The sequence below is a fragment of the Falco naumanni genome, chromosome 4, assembly GCF_017639655.2.
Source record: "Falco naumanni isolate bFalNau1 chromosome 4, bFalNau1.pat, whole genome shotgun sequence".
Taxonomy (NCBI): domain Eukaryota; kingdom Metazoa; phylum Chordata; class Aves; order Falconiformes; family Falconidae; genus Falco; species Falco naumanni.
The window spans coordinates 14,724,342-14,738,661 of NC_054057.1; positions in this window are offsets into that span (position 1 = coordinate 14,724,342).

Sequence of the window (14,320 nt, forward strand, 5' to 3'; positions counted from 1 at the left end):
AGCCACAAAACAGTCCCCTCGCTTTGTCATTCCCACGGAGCCCTGCTCTGAAACTGAAAACGTCTGGCTGCTGCTCCCACACAGAAGGTGCCAGGAAGGGGTTCTGTTGCTGCTCTCGCCTTCCCTTTGCAGCCATATAACTGCTGCGACAAAACCTGGACTCTCTTCTTTCTGAGCCACAAAACCAGAAATTTGGTACATCAAAATATACTCTCCAGAACTCAAAGGTCTCTGTTTCTCTGTGCCTTTTACTTACCTCATTCCCTAATTTAATTCTTGGACCCATCTATCCCTTCACAGTCTGTCTGGAAGTTACGGATGCTGTTACTTGGAGGCATTGACCAGGCACTTAGTTCCAACACAGGTTTCTGTCACTGTCTTCCCTGGAATTTCTTGGAGAAGAGTGCAGAGGAGTGAAGGCAGAGGGCTGATTAGCATTGATAACATGCAGCTGTGGCCTTGCCTCCAAGGCAGTGGGTTGAGGGACATGGGTGATGAGCAGCTGTAGCTCGTTCCCACAAAGTGGTTAAATAGCCCTGAGGAGTGTGGGAGAGGGGGTTGGATGGAGGGGGAGTGGTCTGCCCTGTGGGATGAAATTCCTGTCACAAGCTCTAAGGCACCTTAAGGAGAAGGGGGCACAGTTTGAGTTTTCCTCCATGTAGGCATCAGGGAGGTACAGCTCTGAGCTTAGTACTGGCCGCTACTAGGAGATGCTTTAAAGTGATCTGAGTGTGGCTCTGGGTACGCAAAGCTGGACAGGGTTGGCAAATGCTGATGTAGAGTTTTGGTAGTAAACTTGACCAGCCTGTCTTAACGAGCAGGCATGTTCTTTGTTTGCAAGCACTGTTTAGTCCCACCTAGGCATCCCAAAAGTTTGAAGGGCCGTGGTCACATCATCCCTTGGTCACACAATGAACTGTTGCCTGTGCATGTTTGCATTTTAAGGAGCATGCTGTGGTTGTATTTTCTCTGTTTGGCTTTGCATTTGGGAAACAATGTAGCAGTTAACAGCTCAGCTGAAGGAGCACGATACCTGATACCTGACATGGCAGAGAAGGAGGCGTATTTTACTAATTTCTTTGGTGTGCATCAGTTTGACCCCAAAATGACATTGTGTCAAAGCTTGCGGCCAGGTTCTGCTGTAGATGTTGACTTGGGGAATGAATGACTCCAGGCGTGCTTTAGGAGAGCTCTGTTGGTGTAGATGTGCTGAGCAATTGTTCTGCTGTGTGTGCAGCTGTTCTGGTTTGGCTTCCAGGTGTGAGCATGCAAAAGAAAACTCGCAACTGTGGTCAGCCTTGCTGTAAAATCAGAGCAGTTTCTGCTGCTGCCTGGATATCCGAGAGCCTCCTGAACATTTCAGGCAGGCGAGAGTTGTGCTCCAGTATGTCTGAGAGTCCACAGCTCTGCAGTTCCCTAGAGGGGCACTACAGGTAAGGTTGTTAGGTCGCAGAGCTCTTTGCAAATTACACTAATGGAGTTTCTTTAGGTATATATTTGGATACATGTGCCAGCTGAAAAGGTATTGTTTGCTTTCCTGCTCAGTAAGCACAGATCACTTGGGTGGTCATGGACATTTGTCATTTACTGAGGAAGTTTCCATCCGTTGGATGGAAAAGGAAACAGTTCAGAGGCACTGTTTAGGGTTTGGGGTTTTTTTTGTTTGTTGTAAAACCTGGAGTTTTAGCATTTTGTTCTGTGTTGTCTGTTAAAGTATTTTGAATTAAGAAATATAAGGTGCTGAAGCAGCTAAGTGGTAGAACCATGCCTTGTCCCTAGTGTAGCCCTAATCCAAGGCTGGTTTAAAACTCAGTCCAGTTAGTCAGTGGGAGAACAGGGAAACAACAGATGATCAATCTGTGTTCACAAGTGCTCTCAGAAACGCAGGTGTTTTTGGAAAAATTTGTCTACAAGAATAGGAATTGCTTGTTCAAAGACTACGTGCGCTTGAAGGAGTGTGTGAGTTAAAGCAGGCAGAAAGATCAAGATCAGAGGAGCAGCCTGGAACAGAGGCAGAGCCTGGAACAGAGGCAGAGCCTGGAACTGAGGAGATGAATCACCTGGGACAGAGTCAGGTGATGGATTTGCAGAACTGACAGGACCAAAGGAAACTCCTAAAAACTTCAGATGCTGACTAATGATTTGATATGCGTATATAAGCTGTGCTGTATCCCTTCGTTCTCTGCCACTCACTGGGGTGGCAGACCAGCTCTGAGTTGTGACTAAAGCAAGCCCAGTGGTACCTGCATCTGTGTAAATTTTTTCCTGTAACAACAGCAATCGCTGGGGCTTATCTGTAGGACCCCACCATCCACCGCCCCTCCTGCACCTTGTGCCATGGGTTCCCCATGGTGCTGCTTCTCCCTCCTGGTGGGTTGGGGGCACGGACAGAAAGAACCACCCAAATTTATCCTTTGCATCTGACAGCTTTATAGCCGCTCGAACCACGCGGGTGCTTTTTAGTACGGAGGCAACGGGTAATAGTGGCTGGGCTGCGAGTGGGCAAAGGGCAGCGCAAAGGGAGCCCCGCAGGTGTGACCTGAGCTGAGATCCCGGCCCGTGCTCGCCCGGCCAGTGGTCAGCACAGGGTTGGTGGGGCGCTGCTGCCACCTAGCGACGCAAAATCGGTACCGCAGCCGCGCGCTTGGTGGAACGCTGCTTTTATCTGGCGACCAAATATTGGGCACTGCAGCCGGGCGGTTGGTGGAGCGCTCTTGCCACCTGGCAGCCAAATATTGGGATACTGCAGCTGCACACTTGGTGGAGCGCTTGGTTAGGGTGAGGCGCCTCTTAGGGTTAGGGTTAGATGCCGGGGTCGGGTTTAGGGTCAGACGTTGGGCGTGGTTAGGGTCGGGGTTGGGGTTAGTCAGTGGTGCTTTAAGGAACTCTCTCCTCATTAAACTATTTTCCCAAAATGTCTCCTCCAAATCACCTTCCCTACAAGTGCCCTGTATAGCTATGTGACCAGTCTAAGTGGATCAGTACTCTAACCCTAGAGGAATTAAATGTCGGTGAGAAGTGAAGGAAGTTTTATCTGGGAGACAAGGACTAATTCTAAACTAGCTGCTCCATTCTTCTGAATCATGAGTAACTTCCCATGCAGGGAACACATTTTCTGTTCTCTCTCTGACTTGGTATAGTGGTTACACTGTAAACAGTCACCTGGCCTACAGCTCGGAGACCTTTGTACGCTGCTGTACATACTGCACAGCAAGAATCACCCTGCAATTGCCCTGGGAGGCTGGCTGTGTGCCAAGTGACCATTTTGCTTTGTGATGTGCTGTCAGAGGACATGGCACTGGAACACCTATGAGATGATAGGAGGACTGATGCACCTCTCTTCCTTACCGGTTGAAGTTCAGCTGTCTTGGGGTTATGTAGATCAGAATCAACCTTGAGATCTGTACAAGAAGTTTAAATTTAAAGGGCACAACCCTATTTCCATTAAAACCAACAGCAAATTTTTACTGACTTGACACTTCAGTGTTCCAGTTCTCCATAATCTAGCAAGAGATTGCCCTTCTCTGCAAAGGTTTTGGGAAACAACAAGTTTAGCTACACTCAAGTGATGTCTCCATGATGTAAAAAAAAAAACAACCACCAAACATTTACAGAAATCACAAATGGAATAAGTCTTTAAGTATCAAAGCTGCTGTTATAGTAACCATTCTCTCTGACCGTTCTAAGGCAAGAGCTGCCACCTTTGCAGTCCCAGTTGCTGGACAGCTTCCCTGTACTTCCCTCTGCATTTACTATACTTCTTTGTGCATACTGCAATTAAAAATGCATCTTTCTCCCTTCTCTATTCCTCTGTTCTCAGAGGTTACTTATTGCTAATTCATAACTGTTGTGAAAGACTTGAGATATCAGAGATGTAATGCAGAAGAAAGCCTCCACCAGATTCTCTTTTTCCCCTAAAGCCTTTGTTTGTGCTACTCCACTCTGTGCCACTGCTCAGAAAAACTCACTGTATCAAAAGACGGTGAAACGATGGTCACGTATTAATCTAAAGCTTGGCTGTGTCCCAACACTTGTGTATCACTCTGTGCTACTCCCCTAACTTCCCGCCTGCCTTCCCTCCTACAATCATAGTAACAAAAAGATACACTGAAAAACTGGCTATCCAAGAATCTGGGTATGGTTGCTGGGTTAAACCAATAAAAAAAATGTGATCATTGGAAAGACGATAACATTAGGTGTGCCATCCCAACATCAAACAGTGCCACAGGCAAATAAGCCATGGGTCTCTCCCTTAATTCACATGCATATACAAATGTGGACAAACAGCACTTTTTTTTAGGATAGGCAGATGAACCTTGTTAGCTAATCCTTTGGAAGTAGTGTTTCAGAAGAGTCTAATGCAATCAAGGTGTGACTGCTTTTAATACATGCTAGAAAGATCAAATTAAACACTAGGCAGAACCTGCCTTGACCAATTTAGGGGGTGCTAAAGTACACACCACCTGAGCTGGCTTACAGCTGTCAAACACATTAATTAGAGCTAACACGTTCAAAAGTCTTTAAATCCTTCATTGGGCATCTCTGCAGACAGGTTTTGTATTGTTCTTATTCTGCTCTTCTAGAAACTGATGTAGTGTAGTCACTGCCCTACTAATGGTGGGATTAGTATACATCACCTCTCCACTAGTATAACTGCACCCCACGAGAGATCTGTGCAAATGCCACTAGGAATGTTTCTGAACAATTACTGTTACAGCAATGTGAAACTATGTACAAATAGGCCCTAGTCAGAGCTGTGTCTGTACTGCAGTTTCAGATATGACTGCAGCCAAGTGCCTGTCTGCCATAGTTAAATGTACTCTGAGAAGACATCACATAGGAGCTCCATCAACGTGGACCTACACTTGTGTAGGGAATGCTCACTGAAGTTTGTGCTGCTGTGCTTTCTCTGTGATTGTTTCATGGACTACCTAGATCAACGCCGGTACAGGCAGGCAACTGTAACTTCAGCGCCACTGTGACCAGAACTCTTACATGGTCTCTTCTACCATGTATGTTGTATTTGGACACAACATACTCAAAGGCATACCTACAAACAGTCACAGGCACAAGCAGAGTCTCCAGTGAACTCAAGGAGACAAATGCACATAAACAACTTTGCCCTCACTCCTCACTCGCACCTCCTCCATGACTATGAATAAATGCTGGGTCAGGACCACATGAAGGCTTGTCTTGTCTGAGTTTGTTTTTCTTTTCTTTTAAATCTTACTTTCCTAGAAAAAGAGAATCAATGAAGTAAACTTGTTGCCGTGACTACACTGCAACAGAGTGCTTAAATCAAACAAAAACTTAGATGAGATTAGGAAAAGAATAACAAAAACTAAATAAAGTTTTTTTTTTTTTTTTTTAAAAAAATGTAAGCAGGCATTTACACGTTTGAATCTTCTCATGGGGATTTGAGTTCTTTGGAAGATGAGCAACTTTTCTGCTCCTTCCTTTGCATTGCTTCATAGCAAATGCAGCATGCTTGTGGACAAGAGAAGCTGCCTGCTGTAACTACTTAGCACCAAGTTTTATTTGTTTGTCAGACTTCCAAACCTGAACTTTTCTACATGTGGAGTCAGGCATTCCCATTTCTATTTCTGCCTATTTTGTGTCGCTGTGTGAATGCAGCAATTCACCTAGTGACTCCAAACTCAGGTTCTTCACTGATGAAACAGAGAGAAAACATCTCTGTAAAGCAGAGTGGGGAAGTACTGCTCTTCAGGTGCTCACACTCCTCACTCATTTCCGTCGCATACTACAGATTTCTATAGCTCGATTTCTCTCAAGTTCAATAGCTCAGTCACTGAGCAAAACCAAGTAATTATGAGCCACAATGCACCACAAGCAGCAAAGGCAGAAATGTCAGAGCATGCAGTTTGCGCATAATTTTCATGCCTGATGCCTAAAATTGTTCATCTAAACTCTTTGGAAAATACTTACAAATAACTATTTTGTTCACAGCAGGAGCAAAAGATTTTGTTTGTCATACATCTTCCTTTTCTTCACCAAAGCTAATCTGCATCCAGACATGGCACAAAGCATTTTCACTCACTCTTCACACTCAAAAGGCACACATGCAAATAAATTCATTGTCAGCACACACTTAGAAAACTGCTCTGTACATGATCAGAAACTTTAAAGTTTTGCTGCAAAAGAAAAGGGTAAAAAGGCATTTTGAACATTGTGCTGTTTGCAAAAACTATTCCTTGCATCTGTTGTCTGTAGCACAGAGTTAGCCATAGCTGTGCATAAAATGAGGGGAACAGCTACAGTCCTGTAGCAACTGACACACACAGTAGTAGTGACAGCCTGGCACCAAGGGCCATCCAGTGTTAGACACAGACACACAGAGATGCACGGGCATGTGCACTCAGAGAATAGATTCTGGGTAAACAAGAAGGCTAATTTTTCTTTGTTTTGTGCCCTGAAAAAGACAGGAAGAGCTAAAATATCAAACCTGAGGTTCTGTGCATATCAGTTGGTAAGAGACATGCTGCTGAAACATTAGTTTGGCTTTATGGAAGCAGTCATCAGAAATTCAGTCGCTAACATTTCAGCCATATGGTAACGAGCATCTCATCCTCAGCAGATGAACAGATGTGCCAACAGCTGAAGGGGCAAAAAGCTGGGTTCCAACACACATTTCATTTTTCACTACCTGGAAAAGACTTAGGAGGAAGTTGGGGCCAATTATGGAAAATGAGTAGTGCAGGAAAGAGATCTTCTTAAGTTCCTGTCTGCCCTTTTAAGTACATCAAGCAAGCAGAAATTTCCCACACGTGCTTTGCACCCAGAAGCAATGCTGGCATTAGCCACAAACCACTGCATATAGGTTAAGGCTGCACTGACCCTCAAATAAAAAAGCCTAATCCATTGTAAATGTGCAGAAGACACTCAATTCTATTACCACCCACTGCTTGTTACTTTCATTCAGTTTGTAAGGAGTCTGCCTCTGAGGTATGGTCTCTAATCACAATTACAGCAAAACACTGATTAGGATGCACGTGGTAACATCATAGGAAACAAATATAAAATTGTCTTGACAAAGTAACTGAATGCATTTATTGGGGTGGTATGGCTTTTAATTAGCCTTAATTTCCAAAGAATTATTACTTGCTAAAAAAAAGAAAATCTTTATGGATCTTTAAGTTTTTGAGTGCAAGATTCTCCCTCTCGCTCCTACTAATACCTGAGAGAGTAGACCTAGCGTAACTCATCAGGGAATTTGCTGTATTTGACTGCAGGAATGCTCATTGTTCCAATATATTTGGGAGGGTTGTTGTAACTACGAAGATTGTATTGGTTCTTACTGAATGAATATGGAAATCAAGTCCCAATCTGGATTAACCTTCAGACTACCACAAATACGTTGTGCTTCTTGGAAGTAATCTGTGTGTTTGTACACATGTGCACATAAACACACACACAGAGGCTATATACATCTGTACAATTATATACCTCATTCTGATCAGATTTGTAGTTTCCTTCATGAAATACAGTAATGCAAACCAGGCCACTCATTTCTCTCTGTAACATGAATGTGACCCTATTAGCGTCAACCTTGAGAAGTCCAGGACACAGTGCAAATCCAGGTAAATGTGCTTGGTTAGGGATGTTACATCCACATTATTCTGGGCTGAGCCTCCATTCTTTCTCCTCCCTTCACTCCCTTAGTTTCCCGGTCCCCATGGCTAATGCTCATAGTCTGCATATGCCCCCACCATTTGCTTCCATCCTCACAGAAGAAACACCCTATGCTCTTGCTGGCAGGACGTCTGGTGTGGTACAATAGGAGGAGGTTCTAGATACTAGAAGTCGTAAGGCCAGCTCTGGGACAGCAACTCGGGAGTTCTTTCCAAAACAACTGACATCTGTCCAGATCCTTAATTGTACTGAGAGAAAAAGGGGTTTAAACTAAACCTACTGAATCACCGAGGGAGTTTCCCTGGAGGAGTCTCATCAAGCACAGGCATAGGCCCCCTCCTGCTTATTGTGGTGGCAAGAAAATAAGCAAGCAAGCACATTGTTCAAACCAAGATACAGTTTTGTGCATGCCCCACACCTTTTTGCACATTATAGACCCATTCAGCTGTGCAGTTTTATCTTCACTTTGAGCTGATGGCAGCCACTGCTGCATGAAAGCCCCAAAATGGCTTCAGCAGCTGGAACGCCTGTATCAAGACAAAGCAGGGGAAGAGATCTGCATGACCTACTAGAAACAGCTTGTGCTCCAGTGCCCAGACATGAAGATTCACATCATCTAAGAAAAAAAGATTCCCAAAAAACTGTTCCCTGGGTGTCTCAGCACCACCAGAGATGTTACCTTTGGTACCCCTTGCTGAGGATTCTTCTGTGCACTTTAACCTTTCTCTCAGGAGGCAAACACAACATTTTACAGAGGACAGAGACACTCTCCCCTCTGTGCTCTTGTTCTGCCTCATGAGCGCACAGGGATGATGGGTCCCAGTCTCCTGTTTATCAGCAGTCCTGGAAGCGGACACAGCTCCATGCAGTGCCCGTGGTCAACAGCCAAGTAAGACAGACAAGAATGTGCATGCCTGGGTGAATGCAGCTTTTTCTTCCATCTGGAGCTGTAAGCCTTGACGATAAGTGTGTGACTGGGTGTTTTCATCCATAAGGAGATCTTCAAGACGTTGTTACAGGGAGTAGCTGGCACATCCCATCTATCTATGTCACTATGGTATCTAGGCACAGTATAATTTCACATTATAGCTGATTATGGAAAACATTTCCCTAGAAGACTATTGGGCCTTTAGTAACACTAATGCCCTCTTTTGTGACATTCCCTGGGACTGTTACAAGAGCGGGGCTTGTCTGCTCTAAGAAATTTACCATTAAAATTATAGAGCCATTTCATACTGCATAACTCCCACTTGGGATGATTTTCCAAAAGAGGCACTTTTCTGATCTTATTTGTGTTACTCAACTGGGGAAAGGCATTATTATTTGGAATAATAATAGAGATCATGCTGTTACACCTACAGTACTTTAACTACACTGATAACTGTTGTAACTTTTTTTCAAGCGAACAGACCTTCTTTCTCAGTCTCTTGTCATTCTCCATTTGGCCAGTACTGTGCCACAGGAGAAATTCTTCTGGAAATACCAAAGAAACCTGCAATGACAGTCTGTAATCTGAGCTTCTGTGAGACCCAGGCGTTTTGAGATTGGATTTGTCTTCTCCTGGAATAGACAGGAAAAATCTTCCCCAGCTGATTTCTGCTAATACCTTGATCTGTGGCCCATTAATGAGGAACTTATTACAAAACCTACATCTTGGTATTTCAAGTTGTTTTGCTTTGGTTGGATGTACTGTTCATGAAAAGATCTAAGTGCCAGAATCAGGCTTTCAACATGCATATTTGCAATGAGAAATTCAAAATTCCCTTTCCATTGATGTTCTTGAAGCCATCTTCAGACTTGCTGCTGCAGTTGCTACCACTAAATGCCACTAAATCAGTAAATCCATTTATTGAAATAGTCATACAGAGCTGCAGCAATGACACACAAACTCAATCCAATTCAAAGCTCTTCTAAGCAGAAGGAAATAAAGATTCAGCTCTGTTCTCCGTGAAACTTGAGTAAAAAAAGGGTGGAAGCTTAAGAATGTATGTGGTAAAGAAAAGGCCATTCAGGAGACAATACAAATGAACCCTAGCAATAACTCAACAGGGACAAGAAGGTGAATGGTGTCCCAAGCACTCCTTTAGCAAAGCACTGAAAATACCTCTGGGATTGTCCAAGGCCCCTTGATTCAAGATAAGTCTTTCCATCAGCTCTCTGAAATGCTCAGCAGTAACATCTGGAACCCCCATCAAATTATAAGATGAAATGCAGGAGGGTCAAAGAGAGAGTTTCCCAGCTCTCATGAGAACAAGCTGGAGTGTGGGATAATTAGCAGCTTCTGACTGCTGCTAACCACCTCTCACTCATTAGCATTTTCCCCCGGCCTCCCCACCTGCATGTGCAGTCCCCTTTGCCTCCAGAGTACCAAGGGCCCCTCCATGCGTGTTTCTTTAAACCTGCCTGTAACAGTCGTTGCCCTGACACATCCTAGAAGTTTATAGCGGTCTCTTTCCTCCTCTCACCATTAACTGGAGGCAATGCCTTTTGGGACATACTTGCACTGCTTGGGAGGGGGGATGAGGGGAACAGATGGGGGGGTTGGGGGGTGGGTGTGGGTCAGGAGCTCCAGGGATACTGGTGCATCTCCAGACAGGTGACACCAGGCGAAGAGGGTCCCCCGTGGAGAGTCGGCCAAGTCACAAAAATCACACCAATATGGCTACATGCCGTGCTCACTTTATTAAACAAACAGGTCATATTTATAACTTAAACCGACCGCTCACATGGCTCTACACACAGGTGATTGGATAAAGGTCTCTGGCCACATGGGCATCCATGTCGCTGACCGGTGAGCATGCCGCAGGCGCCTGATCAGAGTATGCCAATGAGAGTGTGCTGATTCCGCGGTTCCCAGGACTTGCTCTGCACCTGGCTTATTGTTTGTGCATAGCTTGTTTTCTTTCTCACACTGATTGTCCCAAGGACAATTTAAAGTTGCTCTGCAGCTTCAACTAACAGGCCTGGGTTGTCCAACCCGAACAATGGTAACATATGTCCTCGGTCCTTTAAAAATCCCTCTACCCCCTGCTGCTAAGGACTTCCATCAAGGGGGAGCTTCTACGTGACAACTGAGAGTGACCTGCTGGAGAATCCCCTTGGGGGGTCCCGCTGTCCCAGGAGTGCTCTGTGGGGGGTTCTTCTGCTTCCAAGATGTCCCTAATGTCACTAGGGTGTCCCTGGGAGGCTCCTAATGTCCCCGGGAGTGTCCCTGGTATCCCAGTGATGTCTCCTAGTGTTCTCAGGTGTCCCTATAGGCATTCGGGTCTCCCAGTGTGTCCTGCAAGGGTCCTGGTGTCCCAGGGGGAGTTCCTAATGCCCCTAAAGTTTCCCTGGATGCAGGTCGTGTGTTTCCAGGGGGGTCCTAAATGTTCCAGTGCTGTCACTGGGGTGGTCCTGGCATCTCCAGGCCATACTAGATGTCCCAGTGGTGTGTCTCAATGGGTCCTTGTGTATCACAATGTGTCCCTGGGGGGAGTGGGGGTGGTGGGTGTCATTAAGTCACAGCAGTGTCCCTGGAGGGGTCCTGATGTCCCCAGTCCATTCTGGATGTCCCAGTGGTGTCTGTCAGTGCGTGCATGTGACCTAATGTGTCCTTCTGGGGGTCCTTAATGTTCTAGTGGTGTCCCCAGGGGAGTCCCTGATGTCCTAATGGTGTCCCTGGGGGGGATCCTGGTGTCCCAGTGTGCCCCTGGGGCGTTCTGGGGTGTCCCTGGGGGTGGTCCTGGTGTCCCCAGGGAGGTGAGTGGGTAGTCCGTTATGTCCTGGGGCGGGGTTCCTGGGAAATTCCTAGTGTCACAGGGGTGTCCCTGGAGGGGTCCTGATGTCCTAAAGGCTATTCTAATGATGTCCCAGTGGTGTCTCCCAGTATGTCCTTGTGTCGCAAGGTATCCCTGTGGGGGTCCTTAATGTCCTCGTGGTGTCACTGGGGTGGTCCTGGTGTCCCTGGTGCCCCAGTGGTGTCCCCAGGAACGTCCTTGTGTCCCTAGTATGTCCCTTGTGTGTTTCTGGTCCTGTGGGGGTCCTGGTGTCCCGGGAGGAGTCCTTAATGCCCCTGCATTGTCTTGGGGTAGGGCTTGTGTTAAAGGGGGGTCCTTAATGTCCCAGTGCTGTCCCTGGAGGGGTCCTGGTGTCCCCGGGTAAGGTGAGGGAGTGGTCCCTGACATCCCAGGGAGCGTCCCTGGGAAATCCCTAATGTCACAGTGGTGTCTTTGGATGGCTCCAGATATTACCACACCATTCTATATATCCCCCTAGTGTCTCCCAGTGTGTTCTTGTGTCCCAGTGTGTCCCCGTGGGTGTCTTTAATGTCCCAGTGACATCCCTTTGGGAGTCCTGGTGTCCCCCCGGAAGTCCCTAACATTATAATATTGTCCCTGCCTGTGTCCTGGTGTCCCCAGTGTGTCCCTGGAGAGTTCCTGTTTCCCTAGGGATGTCCTCAGTGACCACAACCTCTCCTGCCTGATCTCTGCCTGCCCTCACCCTCGCTGCACTCTGCGACTGAGACCTGCAGCCGCTGAAAAGCTCACCCACACCCAGCCCCATGGCCAGGGCCGAGAAAGGTGAAGCGCTGCTGCTCCTCCTGCGGAGGATCCACAGCGGGCCTCTCTCAGGGAAGTCCCTCAGCAGCTCTCCTGCTCTTGCTTCGTGGTCAACCAGGAGCAAAAGCATGCCCAGATCTAGTCTGAGAAAGCATTTGGCACGTGATAGAGTTTCGCTCTTCCCTGGGGTCAGCCTTTGTGTCGTTTTCCTGGGCAGGGGGTCCTGGTCACAGGACTCGGGACCTTTGCTACGGTCCAAGAGCGATTCCAAGGTGAAGAAGAGGTGTACGTGGTTCGAAGACCCAGTCTTCCAGCTGGACATTGCTGAGATATCTCTGTGGGAGCTTGTGTTCCCCACAGAGGTTATCCCTGGTGAGAAGGCAACAGCCACCCTTCTCTTCCCCCTGCCCTGTTTGGGACTGGGATGCATGCTCGCTGCACTTCAGAAAGGGTGCAGAGAAATGAGGATTTCAGTATTTCTCTGGAGAGAATTCCCTCCAAAGTTAGGCAGACAGCTTGAGCTCTTCCCAAACTAACCACTCCCCAAGAGCCTTTTCCATAAACGACCTTTTCTCTGGCATTCTGTTTCGAATTTTACATGGAAATTCAGCCCGCTCTGCCAGTAATGATGTTCCTCCTCCTTGCAGACGATGTCAAGATCAAGCCTGTTGGGGCTCTTGCTGTATTGAATGATTATACTGAACTTTGAAGCAAGTGGAAAAATACTGAAGAAATAAGACGAGGTCACGACCAGAACAGTGGAATGAAGAGGGAGGAACAAACTGCAGGTGCTTCACAAAACCAGGGCCAGCAGGACGCGATAAGAGGAGCTGGGAAACGGCAGAAAAGAGCCTACGTGCCAGAAAGAGTAGAAACAGAAATCTTGCCAATAAACAATTGTTAACCAATCATATTATTATACGCTTGTAAGATAGCCAATCATATTATCACACGCTTACCGAATGCCTTATAAAAGTTACTTGGTTTGTATAATAAACGGATCAGATCTTGAACTCCATGAGTATTTGAATCTGACTCCCGCTCGCCCGAAATGCTCGCAGCATCTGGTGACCCCGACGTGTGGATCGGTCGAAAAGTCAGGAGGATTCGTTAAGGATCGTGTTACAAGCTGCGGAGCCGGCAAGGATCCTGCTGCCAGCGGAGAGAGAGCTGGGCGCCCGAAGAAAGGCGGAACGTGCACGGCTGACCGGTGAGTCAGGAAATTTAAGCAGGATGGGAATCACTGCATCAGTGGTGGAAAAAGCAATCGTAGACAGTTTGATGAAACTGGCAGAGAAAACTGAAACGCCAGTCTCACGGCAGGCAGTAATTGATCTGCTATGTTGGAGTCGCCGCCGTGGTTACCTTGCTTCTACGCAAGATGTATACAATAATGAAACATGGAAGAAAGTGGGAGAGGACTTGTGGGAATCTGTGCAAGTCGGGACTAAGGGGGTAAAGACTTTGGCTCGCACGACAGTTTTGAGGAGACGCCTGCCCATCTTCCTCTAACAAAAGGGGCTATATTAAAAAAAAAAAAAAAAAAAAAAAAAAAAAAAAAAAAACAAAAAAAAAAAAAAAATAAAAAAAAACAAAAAAAAAAAAAAAAAAAAAAAAAAAGAAAGAATGAGAAAAGGATGAGAGATATTCCAATGCTATCTAGAGGGAGGGAGTGCTAAGTTTCATTGCTGGAGAAGATCGGATGGTCACAAGAACATGAATCACCTACAAACCTGCAAGACCACCACATTCCAGGAAACGGACTGATAAGCTAATTAACATACGAAGCGGGGTTTAGGTAACGAATATGTATAGGCGTTAATTGAATATTCATTTGTTTCATTGTATAAATGTGGGATGGTTCGTCACTTCGGGTATGCACACTTGTGGAGGAGCGATCCCCCGTGCATCTGCGCGCAATAAACATACCTACTTTATAACTTTCGAGTTATAGAGTCAAATTCCGCACGTCAGTTTTGGCGAGCCAAGCAGGAGGATTTCTGCTCGGCTGAGGGACCAGCTACGGAGCGGACGCTCCTAGGCGCGCCCCGGGAGATTTCCTCGGAGGAGCCTCCTCTTCTCAGCTGTTCACCCGGGAGCAGAAGAGAACCCCTGGATCCGCGGATAAA